Source organism: Stegostoma tigrinum, chromosome 37, assembly GCF_030684315.1.
Source record: "Stegostoma tigrinum isolate sSteTig4 chromosome 37, sSteTig4.hap1, whole genome shotgun sequence".
In the NCBI taxonomy this organism is placed as follows: domain Eukaryota; kingdom Metazoa; phylum Chordata; class Chondrichthyes; order Orectolobiformes; family Stegostomatidae; genus Stegostoma; species Stegostoma tigrinum.
The window spans coordinates 3,158,083-3,180,066 of record NC_081390.1 but is presented as its reverse complement, the minus strand read 5'-3'; positions in this window follow the sequence as shown (position 1 = coordinate 3,180,066).

Genomic DNA, 21,984 nt, shown 5'->3' with positions numbered 1-21,984 from the left:
CCTGCACAAAACCATGTTGCCTATCACTGATAAGTCCATTTTCTTCCAAATGGGAATAGATCCTATCCCTCAGTATCTTCTCCAGTAGCTTCCCTACCACTGACGTCACGCTCACCGGTTGATAATTACCTGGATTATCCTTGCTGCCCTTCTTAAACGAGGGGACAACATTAGCAAGTCTCCAGTCCTCCGGGACCTCACCCGTGTCTAAGGATGCTGCAAAGATATATGTTAAGGCCCCGGCTATTTCCTCTCTCGCTTCCCTCAGTAACCTGGGATAGATCCCATCCGGACCTGGGGACTTGTCCACCTTAATGTCTTTAGGATATCCAACACTTCCTCCTTCCTTATGTCAACTTGACCTAGAGTAAGCAAACATCTATCTCGAACCTCAACATCTGTCATGTCCCTCTCCTTGGTGAATACCGATATAAAGTACTCATTAAGAATGTTACCCATTTTCTCTGACTCAGCGCATAACTTTCCTTCTTTGTCCTTCAGTGGGCCAATCCTTTCTCTCGTTACCCTTTTGCTCCTTATATATGAATAAAAGGCTTTGGGATTTTCCTTAACATCCTGATGCATGACTTACTTAGTTTTTTCCCAACTTCTTTTGTTTGCAACGAATCAAAACCTGGGGCGGAATTTTCCTCACCCCTCAATGCCATGGGGCATGGTGAGACGTGTGTAAATATCAGCATTCCCGACATTGAGATCAAAATATCCAACCTATTAAATGCTGAGATGAGATTTTCGTGAGTGAGCAGCAAACAACCCATTTCATTCTCATCCTCACCACAACAAATCTCATCTCATTCATGCTGTCTCATGCAGTGGATAGAAACTGAGCACTGACAATTACCAATGTGGAAGTCTGGTGATTCCAGCTTGCCCTTTGCCCTTGTGGAGCTCTATCTTGGACTCCCGGTATCACTTCTTCTGGCATGCTCCATTGGCAGAGTCCTGATATACCCCACATCCATGGACATTGGCATCTGAAACATCACTGTCTCACCACCATGGCACATCTCTGATTCACTTAGTTCCACCCTTTTAATGTTGTATTTCAAACGCACCCTTCACCCTCTCATTGCAATGCCGCTTCCTGAACAGTTTACACAAAGCGATGGGCATTCAACTCATGGTTCGGACTAAGGTCCATCTCAGGACTCCTCACTCACTCTATTAGTGCTTACTCACTTTGTGTCTACTTCAAAGCTTAAGGAATATATGCTTTGCCTTGCCTTGCCTTGCATTTTTCTACTTTTGTTCCCGCAGCCAGAGGATACAATGCTTCTATCCTGACTTACCTTGTAGTGGAGACACAAAACCGAGCAGCTTGTCAGGTTGCCAACAGTCATGAGTCGGGGACTGGATATATTGCTGGGTGGCACCATGCTACGTCAAACATCATCAGTCTACATGGCATAATATATTGCATGTGCCAAGCGGCTATGTCTCAAAGTTTAAAGTGGAGCAGTGTTCAGTCAAATGCCTTTCAATCCAGGGGCTTGGGCAAAGCCAGTCAGATTTCAGACAGGGTCAAAGCACCAGTCCCCATACACTCTGGGGGAGTAGGCCACAAGCAACCCTGTGGGGCCAGTGCAACCTCAATGTTTAGCATTGCTATATCACAGCATCAGAGACCTGGGCTCAATTCCACCCCGGGCGACTCTCTGGGTGGAGTTTGCACATCCTCCTTGCGTCTGTGTGGGTTTCCTTGGGATACCCTGGTTTCCTCATGCAGTTAAACAATGAACATAGAACATAGAACAATCCAGCACTTACAGGCCCTTCAGCCCACAATGTCATGCCAACCTATTATCCTACTCATAGAGCTATTCCTATAGAGTTGTGGTATAACCTCAATTTCCCTGCCAATGAAAACCAACACACTATGTGCCTTCTTTACAACCCTACCAACTTGGGGAGCAACTTTGAGGGATCTATTGACGTGGGCTCCAAGATCCCTCTGTTCCTCCACACTGCCAAGAAACCTGCCATTAACCCTGTATTCTGCATTCAAGTTCAACCTTCCAAAATGAATCACTTTGCACTTTTCTGGGCCAAATTCTGTCTGCTGCTTCTTTGTACAGCTCTGCATCCTGTCAGTGTCCTGATGCAACCTACAACAGCCCTACACACTGTCCACAACTCCCCCAACCTTTGTGTGATCGGCAAACTTACTAACCCACCCTACCACTTCCTCATCCAAGTCATTTGTAAAGACCACAAACAGCAGAGACTCCAGAACAGATCCCTGCGGAACACCACTGGTCACCAATCTCCAGGCTGAATACTTTCCATCTACTACCACTGTCTTCTATTGGACAGCCAGCTTTGTATCCAGACAGCCAAATTTCCCTGAATCCCATGCCTCCTTACTTTCCGAATGTGCAGGTTATGTGGATTGGCCATGCTTAATTGGCCATAGTGTCCAGGGGTGTGCAGGCTAGGTGGATTAGCCATGAGAAATGCAGCATTACAGGGATGCGATAGAAAAGCTGGGCTTGGGTATGACACTCTTCTGAGGGTTGATGAGGACTCAATGGGATGAACAGCCCTATGCTTCTATGATGTGAGTCCAGGGATTCACCGGAAGGAAGATAGGGTGCTATACAGATATCAGTCAGGGGTCTGGTCATTCATTACACAATGTTGTCCAACTCAGTCATTCAACGGGGTGCGCCACAGTCGATCCTGGAGTTCAGCTGCAAAAAATCAATGAGTGGGTAAACATGGGGCCATTACTGCATAGAGGCTGCAGGGGATTAGAAGCAGAATGTGGAAATGCAGCAGGGATGAGAATTGTGAAGGGAGGGGCAACTCAGTCTATAAGGGGTAGATGATAGAACATTGAAGGAAAAAAGAGTAGGGTCATGGTGGAGGGCATTGACAGCCAGCAACTCCCTTGTTTGGATGAGGGGGAGGTGCACTACTAGATGTGGCATGTTTATTCAAGGCTAGTGGGTGGATGGGCTAAAGATGGAGGTTTAGGTAAATGGTTTTGGTGGGAACATGAGGAAGTTCTGAAAGGGAATGTTTTCCAGTTGGGGCTTGACCAAGATGGAGAGGTCCAAGCCTGAGGCTTTCTGACTCAGTAATCACCACTTGCTTCCATCATGCCATGAATAACATATGGCCAATGGAGATGGAAATGGCTGTGTCCACAGCCAGAATGGGCAGGGCTAATGCTTTCTTCTGTGAGTGAGGCTTTAATTTCAAGTAATGTGAAGCCTTTCAAAGGGCAACAGTATCACACAGACACATACCCAGTCCAGGAGCAAGCATTACCGGCTCTATGTGAACCTCAGGCATGAACTTACTGTATGCAGTCTAAATCCTTCACCAGATTGTCCAACATTACTAATCAATTCCACTCATGGCCAGCATGCACTGGCATTGATTTATTACTTGGGAAGATACTGAGCAAATGGCAATCACCTATTATTTACCCACTGCCTGCACATGGTCAGCAGCTACTCACCTCACACCTTGGTCTATTAAACATTGTGTAACACTAAGGATGATGAAGCTCTGTAACGTTGTAGTTGCATCTAAATAGAACTCTGCACATGAAGCTGACGATGAAAAGTGAAGATGCGCTTACAATGTGATCCTGTATTGACATCAACATGTCACCCACGCACCTTCTTCCAATCCATGATGTCTCAGTGTAGTCCTGGGGTACACAGCTTGGTGGAGGGGCTCGTCCCAACAGTGTCTTATCCAGAAGCACATGCACCCTCCTTCACTTGAACTCCTACAGAGCCGACAATGGTAGGCAGTGTGGAGTTGGAGATGGCTAGTTACCTCTGGAATGTCCTGAAAGGAAATTTCTGGGTGGCCAGTTAGCGGCACCTCCTTTGGCAGTTTGTTTACAGACACTGTCCTGTCTCCTTGTGAGGAAGGGTGTCTTGGAGTGAAGTCAAGGTCCCTAGTTCCCCTTGATATTCGGGCTGAGGGCCAATGGCCAGAGTGATGGACAACAGGTTTATGCGCATATCCAGCACACACTGAGTCTGCTGGATGTGGCTTTTCATGCCAGCCTTCAACCTGTCCAGGGAAGCAGCCAGGCACTCATAGTCCTGAGGCAGTAGAATCCTTACCCCTTTGCTGAAGCTCTATGGTCTGTGTCAGATTGCCAAGGGCCCTTTTCAAATCTGGCTCCTGAATCTCTATGTGTGTGTCAATGAAGTTACGAATGGCCATGGAAAACAATAATCAGTGGGAGGTTTTCTTGTCCATGTTTAATCGGAAACCACAAAACTTCATGGCGTCCAGAGTCAATGTTAAGGATTCTTAGGACAATTCCCTCCTGATTTTATACCATTGTGCTGTCACCTCTGCTGGTTCAATCCTGCTGGTGGGACGGGACATATCTAGAGATAGTGATGGTGGTGTTAGGGACATTGTCTGTAAGGTATGATTCTGTGCATATGACTATGTCAGGCTGTTGATTGATAGCCTGTGAGATATAGTCCTCCCAATTTTGGCACTAGCCCCCAGACATTAGGGAGGAGGACTTTGCAGGGTCGACAGGGCTGTTTCTGCTGTTGTCTTTTCCAGTGCCTGGGTTGATGCCAGGTGATTCGCCCGGTTTAATTTCTTTTGAGTCTTTGTAGTGATCAATACATCTGAGTGGCTTGCTTGGCCACTTAGAGGACAGGTGGGAGGTATACACATTGCCAATCATACGTAGGCCAGACCAGGTGAGGATGGCAGACTTCCTTCCCTAATGGGTATTACTGAGGAAGGTAGGTTTTTCCTGACAATCAACAATGGTTTCATGGTCATCAATAGACTTGTAATTCCAGATGTATTTGTAATTGAATTCAAGTCCAACCATCTGAAAGAGAGATAGTAGGAACTGCAGATGCTGGAGAATCCTAGATAACAAGGTGCAGAGCTGGATGAACTCAGGAGACCAAGCAGCATCATAGGAGCAGGAAGGCTGATGTTTCAGGCCTAGACCCTTCATTAGATTTTTCTGATGAAGGGTCTAGGCTCAAAATGTCAGCCTTCCTGCTCCTATGATGCTGCTTGGCCTGCTGTTCTCAATCATCTGAATAGCTGGATTTGAACCCAGGTCTCTAGAAGATGAGATAGCAGGAACTGCAGATGCTGGAGAATCTGAGATAACAAGGTGCGGAGCTGGATGAACACAGCAGGCCAAGCAGCATCAGAGAAGCAGGAAGGCTGATGTTTCAGGAAAGGTCTAGGCTGTGCACCTAGTTATCTCTAGAACGTGAGCAGAGCTTCTGGATTAATAATCGAGCAATACAACTGCTATGCCATCACTTCTCCTGTATATATCTTTTAGCTTCCTATATACTGGATACGTTCCCTTTTAACTTTGTGTGTGAACATCCACGCTGCATCTTTGTTATATTTCTGCTGGCTTGCAGGTAAGAAACATAGTCTTTCTTTCACTAAGAAAACCTTGTGACTGGTTCTGGATTCCTAACTGTGAGTAGTTAACAACATTTTAATGGAGAAAGATGTAAAATAGTTACATGCCCTCACTGCAGCTGACCAAGAAATTTGAAATTCGGAGAGCTTGTTCAGCCCTTCTGATAACACTATGTCACTGGTACCAATATAAACCACATCATCAGATTGCCCACACTACCCCTGCAAGATGATGTCTAGTTTTTCAGTGGCATTCTGGACTTGGCACCAGGGAGGCAACATCTCATCCTAGGTTTACATTTACAACCATAGAAATACCAATTGGATCCCCCAAGTACAGAATTCCCTATCATTATTGTTTTCTTCCTCTCCACAAAATACAGCCAAGCCAGCTGCAGTACTGAGAGATTGACTGCAATGACGCTCCCCAGAAGAACTGTCAGCACCAGTATCCAGAGCCAGAAGCCAGTTGGGGAGAGAGATATTCTCAGGAAACACTTACATGCTTTGCCTGATCATCATCAATTGCCTACTGGTGACTCATTCCTTTTTTCAGCACAGGTTTAGTTTGTGGGTAATCCTCTCCAAACATGTATGGTTCACACAGCTCTGAATCCTGGAGTTTGAGATCCTTCAGCCGATGGCTTTTCCTGATTTTTCAGTGCAATCTCCCAGCACTGGAAGTTATATTCAGAAGTGCCACAACAGCAGGAAAAAAAAAACACAGCAGAGTCACACTCAGTCTGTGTCAGACATAAGGTGTGGAGCTGGATGAACACAGCAGGCCAAGCAGCATCAGAGAAGCAGGAAGGCTAACGTTTCGGGCCTAGATACTTCTTCAGAATAAAAAATGCTCAATCTGTATCACTCTTGTTTTTGTGGTAAATTTCTGGAGCCATTTCTTTAGACCCTTCAGGTTGTATTTTATGTCCATTTGAACGGTAAGGGTAGAATAGTAGGACAGGGGTTCAAACCCGAGATGGGTTTGTTTAGGGCTAATGACAGGGAGCTCCCCTTCATACACACTGAATAGTAAAATAAGCTTCAAAACAGAGGAATCACAAAGTCATAGAACATACAATATAGAACATAGAACATAGAACATTACAGCACAGTACAGGCCCTTCGGCCCTCGATGTTGTGCTGACCTGTCATACCAATCTCAAGCCCATCTAACCTACACTATTCCGAGTATGTCCATATGCTTGTCCAATGACGACTTAAATGTGCCTAAAGAAACAAACCCTTTGGTCCAACCAGTCCATGTTGACCGTGAATCCAAACTAGTCAAGACACACCTGCCTGCACTTGGCCCATATCTCTCCAAACATTTCTTATTCATGTACTTATCCAAATGTCTTTTAAATGCTGCAACTGTACCTGCATTGACCACTTTCTCTTGCAGTTCATTCAACACATGAATTGTTCTCTGTAAAAAAATTGCCCCTCATGTCTTTCTAAATTTCTCTCCTCTCACCTTAAAAGTGTGACCTCTTGCCTTGAAATCCCCCATCCTAGGGAAAAGGCACCTATCATTCATTTTATCTCTACACTTCATGATTTTTTAAACCTCTATAAGATCACCCCTCAATCTCCTGTGTTCCAGAGAAGAAAGTTCCAGCCTAACCAGCCTCTGTTGAAACCCTCCACTCCTGGCAACATTTTGGTAAATCTTTTCAGAACCCTCTCCAACTTAATAATATCCCTGAAACCAGCTCAGAAACAATCAGACACAACAATGGAAACCTGTTACAAACTCTCTCACTGGTCTTCCTGAGTTATAATCAGTTATTCTGAGGTCATTAATGCCAACAATTACAAATATTTGTAATGTTTGGACAAATATTTGGTTAGCATTTCAATCAATGGTGTTTTAGGTTGTATAATCCTGCACCAGAGCACAAGCCATTCGGAAGAAATTGCAATCACTGAGCCCATTTTCTTTGATCCACTCATTTCAATGGATGGAAATTCATGGGCAGTGTGAGCTTTAGCTTTCAGTGTGCTCTCGCAGCAGGCAAGGTTCTGCACCAAGGCGAAACTTTCCCCTTAATTGCACTAAGTGAAAATCAAAGAAGCTTTGGGAATTGATAGTTGGGATTGTGCCAACATCATGCTGAGGAAGCAAGCAATCAAGGGTGTACAGCATCGTTTGGTGGATGTTACAGAGTTTTGTTTCATTACTAGTGATGGAGACAGGATGAAACTTTGCAGAATCTGCCCCCAGGAGATGCAATGGGTTAGACAGAGTCCGTAATAAAGCAGATTATACACAGCTCTGTGGGAAGAGCACAGCAGCTTTTGGGAATAGATCCAACGCTCCCATGACTATGGAAGAACAAATGCTTAGGGCTTAGTAATTTTAGTTATCTCTTTTCCTTATGCACTCACAATCTAAGTTGAATCCTCCTTGCATCCATTTCACACAGATCCTGTGTATTTTATTTTAATTGAAAACAAAATCATTTCAGCAAACACTTTGAACAAATTAGAGCACAAAATCCCAAAACATCTGTGTCACCAGAATCTTTTACAATATATAAATATGCCATTCTGTAGAGGGAGCTAACAAACACGCACATCATTGACAAAAATGCTTCAGTGGTGATTAGGTGAAGACACTCTTCCATGATTAAGTACAATACCCAATGTCAAAAATAGACTTGTCAACTTTTCCATGTTAGTTAGATAGTTCCATTCAATTATTAGTCATTTTCCATATAAATTTGCCTTTCCATCTTGTTAATTAATATTATGAGGTATGGTAGTGTGATAGCTTTGTTACCAGACTTCCAATTCAGTGACCTGGCTTAATGATCCATAACCACAAGTTCAAATCCCAACACAGCAGCAGGGGAAATAAAAAATTCCAAAAGTGATATAAAGCTGAAATAAAGAAGGTTGTGTTATCACCTTTAGAATGATGTCCCTTCAAGGCATCCACATGCAACCAAACCAAGTAACCAGATGTTGTCATATGATTACAGGCAACAGACTGTCTGCATTGTAGCACTTGAGACACAGAATGTCCAGTGATTAATCTGTACTGTATATGTTAGTTTACTGTAAATAAACCCACCAGAGATCTTCAAGCATATAAAATCCATGTATATAATTTGAGTTACTTTTGGATAACAACACATTATTATTTCAAAGAGCAGTTAATATTAATAATGGTGATCATGAAACTATTGGATTCTCAAGAACTCCCATCTGGTTCATTACAGAAAATGTTTTTTAAGAAAGGAAAACTGGTTGCTCTGTTCTGTATATGGCTCCAAACCAGCAACAATGTTGTTATATCTTCACTGCCCTCTGAAATGACCTAACGAGTCACTTAGATCTCAAGAAAATTAGCAATGGGGATAAAATACTAACCTTGAGCAGTACCTTCCCAACTGAACGAATAATTGTTTTTTAAAAGGCTTTCAAGCACTGACCATGTTGAATGTATTGGCCAGCTAGTGTTGTGTTATATTTCATAATCAATGTATTAGTTTGCAGTTAACACAGTGTGTCAGTATATCATTCGGAAATGCAATATGTCAGTATGATATGAGGAGATATATTTATGTAATCAGCATTGTACCATATCATTTAACCTCACGGTATAATAGTTGGTTTACTATCTCATTGAGATCATTTGAAGCTTTGACATGCTATTAACTGTAATCTCCTGTTATAACCAAATAGCTTAATACCAGGCCAGACAAGTCTGTGTCTGTGAATGCAATAATTGAAAATGTTGTAATGAACAGTTGTAACAAACATTGGTTGTACTTTTCAATACCACATTAAGCTTCATATGTTATAAGGATAGCATAAGTATTTCCATTTCGGGTTAAAATATCCTATTGGAAGTAAAACCCACAGCATTGTGGCAAATTTGATGTCTATAAGGTACGCCAAAATCTTGGTAGCAGATATTTGGAAAACTAATTGAGGTCCAACTGGGCACTAGCTTTAAATAAGAGTATTTGGGCAAAGGGACAGTTCCCACCTAAAACAGCATCAATTTCAATGAGTATAGGCTGATGTAAAGATATGTGGATAGACCATTAACTCCAAAGAACAGCAGGAAAATTTCTCTTTTTTAGGAATTTTTAAGTCATTTCAAGAAAACATAAATTTCCAAGATTGCATCACTTAATAATAAAAATCTGCAGCCTACTTTTGAGTCAACATGCTTTGATGTGGATCTCAGATGGCTGAAAGCCGAGTACACTCTGTTTTTATTAGCACAGAAGCAATTACCTCTTTCAAAGCAATATCAGCCATAGAGTTCTTAGAGATTGAGCACTTTTAAGTCACACTGACAAAAGGTCAGGGACATATAACCTAAATGTACTGTGCCAGAGATAGTAGGAACTGCAGATGCTGGACAATCTGAGATAACAAGGTGTGGGGCTGGATGAAAACTGCAGGCCAAGCAGCATCAGAGGAGCAGGAAGGCTGACGTTTTGGGCCTAGACCCTTCTTCAGACGAAGGTAGGAATTAACTTCTGGATTGACAGTGTCCTGCTTCTGTTGTACAGGTAACAACCTCAAGAGCCAATTGACAATTTTGTTACTAGGTGCCAAAGCAAAATCCATGAAAGTAGCTTTGCTGAAGATGAGCTCTCAATGTCATTGAATCAGCAACCACATGCACACCTATTAAAGCCTTTAGTAAGGATCTTCTGGACAAGAAAAATGGCCATACCATTGACTGGATATTTGAGAATGGGTGTAAATATGAGTGCCACTTATATTTACATAATTTAAGAGCAGCAAACACTATCACTACGGAGAGCAAAGCACACCAAATCAATAAAATCTGTAACAGGTATGGTTTGTCACACTTATCCAGAAGTCATCCAGGTTTTCTTGATATCTTCATCATCATCATCACCATAGAATCCCTACAGTGTGGAAACAGGCCCTATCAGACCCGTGCAACGTTGGCAACAAGGGAAACTGGGCATGCGCAGAATGGAGCCAAGGGTAAATCCTGGCCTCAGAACAAAATATAAGTGACTAACAAGATGATACTACATCCCAACTCTGGCAGCGAAGTCGGTGTTAAGTATTACACAAGTGTAAGCACAACGATGAAGTCCAGAATCAACGAAGGGAAAGGCTAATTTCAGAAGATGATCAAGTCTTCTATGCAAGCTGGTTCCACTCATAAGTCCATTTTTACACAAGTCAGAACACAATGCAGGACAACCTAAAGCAGTTGTTTGTAAGTTAAGAAAGTTCATAAAAGAACATACATAACAGCATAAGAAATAAGAACAGGAGTAGGCCATTGGCCTGTGGAGTCTTCTCCACCATTGAATACAATCATGGCTGATCTTTTTGTAGACTTAGCTCCACTTACCCACCTGCTCACAATAACCTTTAGTTCTTTTACTGTTCATAAGTCTAACTATCCTTGCTTAAAATCATTCAATGAGGTAGCCTCAACTGCTTCACTGAGCAGGGAATTCCACAGATGAAATGAAAAAGTTCCCTCTTAGATCTTAAGCATGCAACCCCTTATTTTGAGGGTGTGATTCCTAGTTCTAGTTTCACCAAGCAATGGAAACAACCTCCCAGCTATTTTATTTTCGTTATTTTATATGTTTCTATAAGATCCACCCCTCATTCTTCTAAATTCCAATGGGTATTGTCCCAGTCTACTCAATCTCTCCTCAGAAGGCAACACTCTCAATTCCAGAATCAACCTAATGAACCTCCTGTGCACCCACTCCGGTGTCAGTACATTGTTTCCTGAAATCTTCTACCTGCTAGTTGGCCCAATGACCCCATAATGCCAAGACTACCAAGATGGACAGATCTGAGTCCAGTCACAATTCATGAGATTCAAACCACACACACTGTGGCGGTACACGCTGGGCCTGGGGCAATCAAATTAGTGAATGATCTGCAAGGATTTGACTTTGAAGTGAGACGTAAGATTTTTGCATTATATAGCTACATTTCTATGCATTGGCAATGAAGAAGAGAGTATCATCCCTAACACAAGATACAGTTGGAAGGCAAGTGCAAATGATCTTATTCAGTGGCTAATTGTCTAATTATACAATAAACAGGATTTTTTTTATTGTTACTCGGAGGAAAATGAAAGAGATACAAAATGTAAACTTGGTACCAGGATGAGTGTGATTGAAATTAACTCAATATCAACCCACACAAAGACCAGAATATTCCTCTTGATCTATACTTTGGTGCTGCAGACTGCAAAATTGATGATGTTCTGAAGAGCCAGTATAAGCAATCATAATTGGCAACTGCCAAAGATAAGCAATAATAAAAGTTGCAAAAGATCATTATTCAGGGATGGCTTTACAGAATTAAACAGGCACTTGATAAGGTTTCTTCATTTGATCATACAGAGATGAACTTGGAATATCATGACAAGTCATTTTCAAGGGCAAACAAGTCCTAAAGCCAAAATATTGCACCAAGACAGCATACACACGTTACAGCAGAGAGCCATGTATACTGAATGACAGGAAGATTCTCACATCAGCCTGTGTACTGACCAGGGATGAATCAGGATATTCAATCACTTGTGAATACATGTGAAGCAATATCAATCATATCAAACCCAGCAGTAGAAGAAATCTCTACGGTCTCATGATGCTGCATACATGTAGCAACAAGTTATTCACAATGTATAAGGAGGAATATATCCCTGTGAGGAATGACCTTCAAATTTCTTATTGTCCAACATCTTAACAACTCAATGCATGACCATCATTGACGTGAGGAGCTCTATTTTAAGTTTATTTGGTTTGGTGTAACAAAACGTTTCTGGAAATAGACCTTAAATCATTGGGAGGCCATTTCAGACCATGTGCACTGTGTGGGGAGTGACCCAGAGCATGTCATCACCCCATTATCTTTGCTAAAACAGTCTGGCAGAATGCTTGGTATGTACCATCAAATCAATGATCATCCGGTGTTAAGCAATAAAGCAAGATTTTTGAATTACATTTCTGCATTTCTTTGCATTGGCAACGAAGAAGGGAGCAACATCCCGAACACAGCATACAGCTGGAAGGCAAGTGCGAAAGACCTTATTCAGTGGCCAATTGTCAAATTATTCAATACACAGATTTTTTTTACTGTAACTCAGAGGAGATGAAAGAGATACAAAATAAATTAGCAGGTAGAGAAGTATAAAAGAAATTCAAATGCAAATACCTGGATACCAGCAAAGGGTTCTAAAACGTGCAAACGGCACATATGATTATATGAAGTAATTTATTGATTGGGTGGCTATATTGCAAAGGAACAAAAGTTAACTCAGATTAATGCTTGAGACACCAGTAATGCACAGTCAGTAAGGGAGGGAAAACTTCAATGGTGATGATTAGGTGGCAATGTTGAGTCACAAAAACCAGCAGCTCGACAACTAAATTGTCAACAAAGTAGATTAGATTAGATTCCCTACAGTGTGGAAACAGCCCCTTTGGCCCAACAAGTCCACACTGTCCCTTGAAGAATCCCACCGCCATCTCCCTATAACCCACTCACCCCTGACCACTACAGGGAATTTAGCATGGCCAATCCACTTAGCCTGCACTTCTTTGGACTGTGGGAGGAAACCGGAGCACCCAGAGGAAACCCACGCAGACACAGGGAGAATGTGCAGACTCCACGCAGACAGTTGACAGAGGCTAGAATCGAACCCGGGTCCCTGGCATTGTGAGGCTGCAATGCTAACCACTGAGCCACAATGCCGCCTAAACAAAGATAACAAAGATAACAAAATAACAAAGAAGAATTAATGCCTATCCAGATCATCACAGCAGTGGGAATTCTCAAGCCTCCAGTGCACTACATTGAAGTGTGAAATGTTAAACTTGAAAATTCTTTTTTACCCAATTTAAATCGACAGCATGCACCTATGTACAATCATATATACCTGAAAGAATATTTGTTTAACTTTGGATAAAAGGGGGATGTTGTGTTGCCTCATGGTTTGTATATAATTAAGAAACACAAAAGTCATTGAACCCTTCAGAGAAGTGCTCATGATATGTACTTTTGCATGTGACCTGAGAATATAAATGTTTTATACGCCATCTTAATTAAGATCACTTGAAGTATGACATGCTATTGAAAGCATGCTCCTCTGCAATAACTGAATAGCTTAATATTAGCCCAACCATTGCTGAATGTAATAATTGTATATGATAGCCAACTGTGGTAAACATCTGTTGGATCTTTCAATACTGCATAAACCGAGTTTCTTATGTTACGAAGGGCATCCTAACCACTGCCATAGCAGATAAAAAGTATTCCACTGAACTCCAGAATCTACATCACATGATTGCCCTGAACAGCAATGTTTTGATCTTCTATTAGATTTTGAACACAGAAGATCAACTTGCAAGAGTGATTCGAAGGTCACTCAGGTTGCACAGGTCTGAATGATGTACCATGGTTCAAGTGAACAGTTCTCTATTCTGAAGTAGTTAATTGACAGAGCTATTACAACAATTAGCACCCTAGTGATTTCGAATCACAAGCTGCACATGATGTCTAAGCTTTGGAGGCGTATCAGTGTGGTAATTAGGCAGGTGAATTAGGTTTCAGAGTAACAATTCACAAAGGAGGGTAAAATGCTTTCCAAAGCATTCCTTTTATACTTTTCACACAGATGGCTAGGTACCATTCTAGTGCTTCGTTGGAATCCAATGATGGAAAGCACTTAGGAAAAGAGTTAGGAAATGAAAGTCAAGTTTGATGGGGGCACAGTAGAAAGGAAGATTGCCTGAGTTGGAAAGGAAGTGGTCCTTTGCATGGTCATCAAATTATATGTGGCTTAACTTTGGGTTGGACAATCATTTGAATTGCAACAAGTAGAGGACATGGAAGCGTTGACTTGAAGTGATTCAGTTTTCCGTCATAGCCACGAGAAAAGACTCCTGCCACCTTCCTCGCTATCCCAATATCCATTGAATGCTTCAAATCACTGAGATAGAGCAATTAGGTAGTCAGACAAACTGACAGATAGTTAGGCATGCAGGATGGAATCTTTTCAATCACTGAATGCCAAGTTGTTTGGTAAAATGTGGTGAGATCGGAAAAATGACATTCTCGACGGTGAGGTGAAAAAAATCAGGTTTTCTACCTAAGGTATTCCAGTGAAGTGAAAATCTGACTAGGAAGCAGTGAGAGGCCTACTTCCTTGCATTAGTATTTCATGCTTAGCGAATCTCACCTCAGAAAGATGCAGTTTGCCATTTTCCAGGTTGAGAAGAGAAACTACTGCAATAATTCCAAATACAAACATCAGAGTGGGTAACTGGCAGATCCAGCTGGGCACTTTGTCCTCCAAGACTTCATCTTGTCCAAATTCTCAATACCTCAGGTCACACTTCATGTGCGTAATCACCCATAAGACTTCATCCATAAAGGTTGGCATCAGCAAAACACCAGCCTCATGACATCATTATGCCACATCTCCAATTCACTCAGAATGCAGCTCACTGCTTCAATACTGCTCTTTGGAAGATGCTAGTACCATTCATTGCAATGCTAGGCTGCTCTGGGCCACAAAGCTGGGCTACTTTGTGTGCAGAGACAGGCTCACACCTTAAACATCAGAATAGAGTGCGCCTCAGGGCTTTGAGCTTATTCTTTTAAAACTCATTCACTTTGTTCCCACTTGGATGCTCAAAACAGCTCTACCTTCCCTTTTCAACTTGTGCATTACTGCCTCATTTAGGACTTACAGACTCATGGTATTTCTTCTGGCACAGACACAAAGCCAAGCAGCTTGTTGTGTTCCCTGCAGTGATCAGCCAAAGGGGTAAACATATTACTATGCAGCAAAGTGCTACATCATTATCACACCTGCACCATGTGGCAAACACACTGCATGTGCTTCAAGCAATTGGCCCCGTCTGAAATTCTAATGTGAGCAGTCCTCAGTGTGGGCAGGGGAGCTGACAACAGTGAAAGTGCCCTGACAAAGCAAGTCAAAGTTATTGTTTGATATCAATCTAGGAGTTTGTTCAGTTGGCCACTTGGAGCCATCAAGGTAAAGGGGCCCATATAATTCCAGTCCAGGGAATGGGCCATGGTCCTGCAGTTCAGGTGTACAGGGTGTAGAGGTAAGTAAGTCAGGGCTTTGGCCACTATCAGTTGGTGTTGTTTTTCTGACTTGATCATTGGATTGGGTCCATGGGATCTGATGTAGGAAACCCAATCGCTCATCTTCTATGGAATTCCAGGTGGATGAGAGAGGGACTGAGGAGTTCCACTCTGTTTAGAGGTGATGCTCAGAATGGCGACCAGCGTTTCAGCACCTTTCAACACTGGGGTCACCAAAGGTCATAAGATGCCCTCCTCTACATCAGGTTTACCAACAGAGATCGGTGGGGGGGTGCGGTTCCTGGTGGATGGGGTGGGCTGCAGCAACACATTGTGAGATGCACTTCCTGCTGACGGTGTTGACCGGGTTCACAGCCAGGATTTAAGTACCGGCCAGTAACATGAATATCGGAAGTTCCCAGCAGCAGTCAGCATGCCCGAGTGCAGGATTGTGTGCGTATGTCACCCTCAGATATGGAGTGTGCAGAATGAGATGGGCAGCAGAGAAGTGTCAAGAAACTCACTACATCTCCTGGAGAGAACCCCTCCAGTGATCTCAACAGAGCAGGCACGCAGCTGAATTTTGGTAAAATGTAAAGTACATAGGCAGACAAACAGGTAGATTGATGGAGAAACAGACAGACAGATAGACAGACAGACAGACATTGTGATGGACAAACAAACAGACAGATAGACAGACAAATGGACAGATTGATAGATAGATGCACAGACAGTCTGATAGATAGACAGACTGATAGATACACAGACAGATAGACAGGGTTTTAGATAGATAGATAGGTAGATAGATGGATATTTAGATAGATAGATAGATAGATAGATAGATAGATAGATAGATAGATAGATAGATAGATAGATAGATAGATAGATAGATAGATAGATAGATAGATAGATAGATAGATAGATAGAGTCATACAGCACAGAAATAGACTCTTCAGTCCAACCAGTCCATGCCGACCATCATCCCAAACTAAACTAGTCCCACCTGCCTGCACTTGGCCCATTATCCCTCCAAACATTTCTTATTCATGTACTTATCTGAATGTCTTTTAAATGCTGTAACTGTACCTGCATTGACCACTTTGTCTGGTAGTTCATCCCACACATGAACCGGTCTCTGTGTGAAAAAAGGTTGCCCTTCATGTCTTTTTAAATCTTTCTCCTCTCACCTTAAAAATATGCTCTAATTCCTGAAACCAACCACCCAAGGGAAAAGGCACCTGTCATTCACCTTATCCATACTCGTCATGATCTAAATGTAGGCAGACAGACAAACAGACTGGTAGGTGGATAGGGGAATACATGGATGGTTGGTCAGACAGTTGGATAGTTAGGTGGATAGATAGAATCCCAGATCAATGGGGAGATGGGTAGATCGATAGTGAGCATAGTAAGTGATATGTGTACTGAAAAATCATCATGACAGCAGATACATAATTCTAATTATATAAATAAAACATTTTATTCATAATTACAGGTGATAATTAAAATAAATTAAATATAAACAATAAAAGAATTGCACAAATATGGTCATTTCAGCAAATAAATTCTTACAGTATATTGCAAAATGTACACTTCCCTATTTTACAGAGCAGGACTATGTTTAGTGTTGAAGTCTGTAGATCATATATTAACATGGGAAACGAGAACTGCTTGCTCTATAGCTGGAAAACTGTCTTCAAAACTGGGCACAACACTGGATAGGAAGGATATATCTGCCGCTGAGGAAGTGCAGTACACAAATACTAGAATAATCACATTGCCTTGTTGCTAACACAGAAATATTTTCCTCCATTTGGCATAATGGGAGCCCCAAGGGTTAGAACAGACCCTTGTGGAGCTCTATAAGTCATTACTTTCAAGCTCACTCCTTCTATCTATTGAGCTACTTCTCAATCTAATTAACTAAATATGCATTAACTTCATAAGCCTTAATCCTCTTTGGAATCCTCATGTGCGGAACCTTATCAAATGATTCCTGAAACACCAAGTAGATTGTATCAGCAAATCTTGTGAGTCACCTCCTTGAAGATTTCAATGGATTTATGAGGCATGACCTACGCTTCTAAACCCATACTATTTGTCATGACCTCTGAGCTGCTTTGATGAGCTGTTGTGCGGTGGAGGTTTTGAATGATGCGTAGGGGGTTTATATTATACGGCTGTAGAACAAAAGCTCATAAATAGGAATTTCACCCCTCTTGTGTTAGCAGAGCTCTGTGACCTCAGGATGGCACTTCTTCTAGAGCTTCTAGCAGAAGCTTAGAGGTGTGCACAGTTCTCATGGGGATGTGTCACATCAATCATGCCAGAGACATTTGGTGCCTACCTCCCATATGACACCAGGCTTCCACAACCACATTCAGTATTACTGTTCAATGACTGCCATTGCAGCAATACGCAAAACCCTCTCTCCCCCCAACCTACCCCACCGACCCCACAGAGGATGGATCCGTTCAGGTTGCCTTCATCTGCAGATGTGACTTTCTAAATCTTTTCTGAGCAGGTCATAAACTGTAACAAATTGGTCTATTAAAAAGTATTGGATTCCTATATCCAAATGAAAATGTTTTGGCTGTGTGATAGTAATCTTTGAGATAGAGACAGGTTGCTCAAGCATCGGACAACTGGCTCCAGTTTCCCACCTGTGATGCTTAACAAGTGTTGCCCATGTGACAACTACCTCAATTAAATGTTGTCATCAATTAGCAGCCCAGACATATATGTTGATTTGTAACTGCACCAGGTACAGCAAACAACTCTACATGCTAAATTTTCAAGTAAATTCTGCAATATTGAAGCTGAAATGTTCTTGTAATATTTTTGTTCATAAATTTTATGAACAAAAATAAATAAATTTTCTGAATAAATTATATGTTTGTGAAAAAAAATGGCTCTTGTTGAGAAGAGGCACATATCTGGCTAATTTCTGACCTCAGGGAGTGCCATTTGGTTAAAATATTATTTTACAGTAAGAAACAGTGTAAGGAGGAAACTGTTAGCTAAATATCTGTTTCACCACCTCCATCAGGATGAAAAGAAATTGCTTTTCGGAAACAAAGACATTCATGAGGGAAAAAAAATGACTTTATGGCTTTATTTCTTAACTTGTACTAAGATCATTTCTTTTTGAATACAGCTGTCTGGTGAACTGCACCACCGATATAAGTTTGTAAAAACTGCACTAAAGTGTAAAATTCTCTGGTGCAGGCCATTATGTGGCTGAACCAAATACGTCACAGGATATGGTACGCCAACAAGTGAATATTCAGGAGTTGTGCATGACACGTTAATTATAATAATCTTATTTATAACAAATCGTGTATCTAATCATGTGTGCTGAAGTGTAAAGCCGTAGTGCCATCAGGTTTTGTTGATATGCCAGTGGATGTGAATCCTTGCAGCCAATATCATTACACATAACTGATGTAATTAGGAACAATGTATTCATGTACAGCATGATCACATTTGCAGAATCTGTATCAATAAGGAGTTCTCAGCTGTTTTAAAATTTCTAATAGAAAGGAGCTATTGCATGTGAGCCTTCTTCTCTCTGCCTGCAAGAGTAAGCTAATTTGATTGCAAAATTATTCTAATTAAAACAATAGCCAATTAGAAGGCGTGTTAAGTGCTAAGCCATTGACAGCATTTTGCATCAAATCTCAATGTTTATTTTGGGTTGCCTGGCCCTCAATTTCCTGTTGTTTTCTTCACAACTCTTTCTTTTATCCTATCTCTGGGCTCATCTGAAAGCTTCTCAAGAGCTGCTCTGGTGAGATCTATGACTGGTACAGGGGCAGAGTGAGAGACAGAAGGAGGAAGGTGGTGGGGTTGGGAAAAGGAGAAGGGAGATGCAAAGTTGGGCAGGAGGACTGGGGAGAGATGAGAGGAAAGGAGAATGGATGGGGCATACGGGAATGGAATGGGAAATGAATGGGGAAGGTGTGGGTAGGGGGCACAGAAGTCAATAATGAGCTACAACCAAATGACATTGATTCTGAGTGCCACAGGCATAGGAACAGGAGATTTAATCTTTCAAAGCTTGTCTTCTATTTCATTGGATCTTGGTTAACCCACTTCGCTTCACATTTGCTTATTACGACTGTCTAGTAAACAGTTATCAATCTTACTTTTATCCTCAGTTAATTCACTTTTAATGTCCTCTCATCATCATAAAATTGGCTTCTAGACTCGCCCAGGAATTCTGGGTTGGACGTGTGGTATTAATGTCAATAGCAGTTAGATGCAAAGGCAAAACAGCAGCCAAGGTCTCTGGTTGTCTTTGAAATGCAGCAACTCAAGATGAAAACGGAGGTGAGTTTGACATTTGATTAAGGGATATTTGGCTCCAGTTGATATGCTTCATTGACAGTGCCAGCCAATACTTCCTATATAGGCCAACACATCCAGATATATATACTTCTGCACAACTCTGCTAGCGGGAATCTCACTTATAGGAGTAGAGGAGAGAAACATAATTAAGGTTAATCAATTCTGCTTGCATCACCAGGTTAATATATTATTGAATTGAAATACGTACGGAGAAATAAATGAATGGAAATTTAGTAAAATTCTAAATAGTAATGTGCAAATTAAAATTGGAATCAATTCAGGCATGTTCAGCAGGCAGCACTTTGTACTGTACAAAGAGCATCTGCCAGGTCCAGGACAGGGCAGCAAAAGGTTAATCATGTGGCTGTTTTACTGGAGCTTGGAAAGACATTTCACTTGCAAATTGTAGATAACTAAGCCAGTGAAGAGCAAACACATTCACACATCAGCTGGGTATATGGATTTCCTCAGCATTACTGAAGTCTGTTTTTTATCAAGTCTATTTATTGGCACATAACTTTCACATAACACTTCCACATGAAGATCAAACATATTATACATATCAATCAATCAATCAATCTATCTATCCATGCATTTAATTTTCTAAGTATCTATGATCTATGTATGTATCTATCCATCCATCTATCTGTCTATCTATCTATCTATCTATATATTTATTGTGGATATCAAGCCACAGTGTAAAATACAATTGTGCCAGTTGTGAATTTACTTTTTCCTGTTTGGTTTAAGTCTTGTAAGTCCATTTGATACAGAAATGAGGAGAAATTCCTTCTCTCAGAGGGTAGTGAACCTGTGAAATTCTTTACCATAGAAAGCTGTGGAGGCTAGCTGATTAAGTATATTCAAGGCTGAGATGAACAGATTTTTTTAAATTGAGAAGAGAATCAAGAGTTATAGAGAAAAGGCAGGAAATTGACATTGAAGATGATCAGATCGGCCATTGATTAGCAGAGCAGACCCAATGAACCTGAATGGCCTACTTCTGTTCCAATGACTAATTGTCTCATTGTTTTGGGTGACAGAGAAATGGGGAGAAAGAACAGTGAAAAACAGTAGCAAAGCGAGAAAGCAGGAAGTGGAAAATAAAAAATACAATGAAGCCAGAGAAATAATATTTGCCCCTGTCTTTTCCCTGGGAATGTTCTTGTTTAGAGCTACTTGTTTTTTTGATTGAATATGACAATGACGCTACAATAAAAATAGATAGATAGATAGATAGTGAATAGATAGACATGGATGTGAGTAGATGTTGATAGACAAGCAGACATATAAGACACACATTATTAGTAGATAATAAAATGTGAGGCTGGATGAACACAGCAGGCCAAGCAGCATCTCAGGAGCACAAAAGCTGACGTTTCGGGCCTAGACCCTTCATCAGAGAGGGGGATGGGGGGAGGGAACTGGAATAAATAGGGAGAGAGGGGGAGGCGGACCGAAGTTGGAGAGTAAAGAAGATAGGTGGAGAGGGTGTAGGTGGGGAGGTAGGGAGGGGATAGGTCAGTCCAGGGAAGACGGACAGGTCAAGGAGGTGGGATGAGGTTAGTAGGTAGCGGGGGGTGCGGCTTGGGGTGGGAGGAAGGGATGGGTGAGAGGAAGAACCGGTTAGGGAGGCAGAGACAGGTTGGACTGGTTTTGGGATGCAGTGGGTGGGGGGGAAGAGCTGGGCTGGTTGTGTGGTGCAGTGGGGGGAGGGGACGAACTGGGCTGGTTGAGGGATGCAGTAGGGGAAGGGGAGATTTTGAAACTGGTGAAGTCCACATTGATACCATATGGCTGCAGGGTTCCCAGGCGGAATATGAGTTGCTGTTCCTGCAACCTTCGGGTGGCATCATTGTGGCAGTGCAGGAGGCCCATGATGGACATGTCATCAAGAGAATGGGAGGGGGAGTGGAAATGGTTTGCGACTGGGAGGTGCAGTTGTTTTTTGCGAACTGAGCGGAGGTGTTCTGCAAAGCGGTCCCCAAGTCTCCGCTTGGTTTCCCCAATGTAGAGGAAGCCGCACCGGGTACAGTGGATGCAGTATACCACATTGGCAGATGTGCAGGTGAACCTCTGCTTGATGTGGAATGTCATCTTGGGGCCTGGGATGGGGGTGAGGGAGGA